Consider the following 2,915-nt stretch of genomic DNA (forward strand, 5'->3'; position numbering starts at 1 on the left):
CTTCGTATGGTGAACTTAGGCGCACGTCCGGATTCGGATTTGGAGGTCCGTAGGGTAATTTGAGGTATTTCGGCGAAAGTTGGAAAATGGAGAAGTTTGACCCATAGTTGACTTTTGTGATATCGGGGTCAGAATGCGATTCCGAGAGTTGGAACAGCTCCGTAATGTCATTTTTGACTTGTCAGCAAAATTTGGCGTCATTCCGGGTTGAATCGATAGGTTTTGGCACGAGTTTTGGAAGTTAGAAGGTTTGAAAGTTCCTAAGTTCGATTCTTGGTGTGATTTGATGTTCCGGCGTTGTTTGATGTGATTTGAGACCTCGAGCGAGTTCGTGTTAGGTTATATGACTTGTTTGTGTGTTTGGATAGGGTCCCGAGAGCCTCGGGTGTGTTCCGGGTAGGCTACGAGTCATTTTCCCTTGTTTTTGAACTGCTGTTTTCTGCTTTTGGTATCCTCTTTCGCGATCGCGAAAAGCGTTTCGCGTTCGCGAAGCTTTGTTGTTGACCACCTGGAAATTCTTCTTCACGTTCGTGTAACACTCCTCGCGTTCGCAAAGCTCTGCTTTATCCCTCATCGCGTTCGCGTTCGCGTCCCCCTCACGCGTTCGCGTAGTTATGCAATTCCACTCTTCGCGTTCGCGTACTACTTCACGCGTTCGCGAAGAGCGGTCTCTGGGCCATAATATTTTCCTTCTTCGCGTTCGCGCGCGTGCTGTCGCTTTTGCGAAGCACATCTGGGCAGCCTTCATTTTTGTTCTTCGCGAACGCGATACTTCCTCCGCGTTCGCGATGATTTAATATCTGGGTAGAATATAAGGTTTACAAATCGAGGGTTAGGCGATCTTTAACATTTTTGGAGTTCTAGAGCTCGCTTTTGGGCGATTCTTTGTGGGTTTTTCAAGCAAAATAATGGGGTAAGTGTTCTTCACCTAGAATTGATTATATTCCATGAATTTGTCTTTATTTTTATCATTTAATTTGTGATTTGGGTTGGGTAAAATGTTGGTTTTTGAAGAAAATTCCTAAAATGAAAAATCATGATTTGAGGGATCAAATGTTATCGGAATTTGATAAATTTTGTATGGTTGAACTCATTTTGGAATGGGTGATCGAATTTTACAAAATTTGACAGGTTTCGAGGTGCGGGCCTGGGGGTCGACTTTTGGGTCGATTTTTTATATTTTTGTAAAGATTGAAACTTTATTTTTCGGAATAGTCCCTTATTCGATTTATGTGTGTTTTGGAGTTGTTATAGTTGGATTTGAGCTGTCCGGAGGTCTTTTCGCCCGAGAAGTCTATTTTAGAGTACCGAGTTGTCGTCTTTGAGGTAAGTATCTTATGTAACCTTGTGTGGGGGACTTCCCCTTTGGAATTGAGTCTTCTATGCTAATTGTAGTCCATGTATGCGAGGTGACGAGTGTGCGCTCGAACTTATTTGTGGGAATTTGCCTCTAGGGTTCTTAGGTCCTTATGTGGAAAGCACCCTATTATGATTGGGTTTGCTAGTTGCTTAAATTGTCTCTATATGCTCCATATGACGTTGTTAGCTTTCCTCTAATTCTTACGTGTTACATTGACCCTTAATTACCTTAATTGAAGTGATTGCCTTCCTTATTGTTTTTGATACTTCTTGATTGTGAGTTCCTCTATGACTTCGTGCAAATAGGTTACATGTCCAATTGTTGTGGTTGCTGGTGTAGTTATCACGTGCTTATTATGTCTTGTTGTGTAGTTGAGATTTCATTGTGAAGTTAATTGTTGGTACAAGTTTGGTTATAGTTGATTCCCTTGCCGGGACATATTTAATTCTTACTGTTGGTTCCCTTGCCGGGACGTGTTTATTCTTGTTGTTGACTCCCTTATCGAGATATTGTTGTTTCCTTATTATTCCCTTGCCAGGATTCTTTCTTGATTGGTGTTGATTTGTATATATGGATCGGGTTGCACGCCGCACCAATATTATATGGATCGGGTTGCACGCCGCAACAATATTATATGGATCGGGTTGCACGCCGATCGGGTTGCACGCCGCAACATCATTATATTATATGAATCGGGTTGCACGCCGCAACATTATTATATGATTTGGATCGGGTTGCACGCCGCAACAATATTATATGATTTGGATCGGGTGGTACGCCGCAACATCACTATATGATTTGGATCGGGTTGCACGTCGCAACAGTACTATATGATTGGGATCGGGTTGCACGCCGCAACAAGAAAGAATAAAAGAGGATATTGATTCTTATGGTGAGAACGAGAGTAAAAGCACGAAAGGTGATGTCGTGCACTTTCTGCTGCTGTGTTTATTTGTTGTTATTAATCCAAATGTTTAAGCTGCTTAATCCCTTTATTGTTGTGATCCTTTGTGTTAGAACCCACAATGTTTTCAATACCTCACCGTATATATATATATATATATATATATATATATATATATATATATATATATATATATATACACACACACACACACACACACATGTTCCAATACTTCAAACTTCAATAATTGTTAACATCCTTAATTCAATTTGCTTCTCAATTATATCCCCTTAAACCGTCTGAGGTTGTATTTTAAAAAAAAAAAAGAAAGGAAATTCTACTAAGTTTTAAGTTATCAGCTCCCCTGTTAAAGGTAATAAATTCTTCCGATGTTGTATTTTAAATTGAAAGGGGTACTTTCTTGCTCAAATGATTTCTAAAAACAACTTCATCTTTTCCCGCCGATTTTTTTCCAAATTTATTTAGAAATTGTAATTTAATTTATATTATGTAAATATGATTTTTTGAACATCTTAAGTGCATTTGTAAGGACATTTTGTATTGTATATCATGTGGATTTTGTTGTTAAGAGTGAGATGGAAAATATGTGGGCACAAGGTGCCATATGTGCTGAAAGTTCGAAAGTTGAGA

Source organism: Nicotiana attenuata, chromosome 7 (genome assembly GCF_001879085.1).
Source record: "Nicotiana attenuata strain UT chromosome 7, NIATTr2, whole genome shotgun sequence".
NCBI lineage: Eukaryota > Viridiplantae > Streptophyta > Magnoliopsida > Solanales > Solanaceae > Nicotiana > Nicotiana attenuata.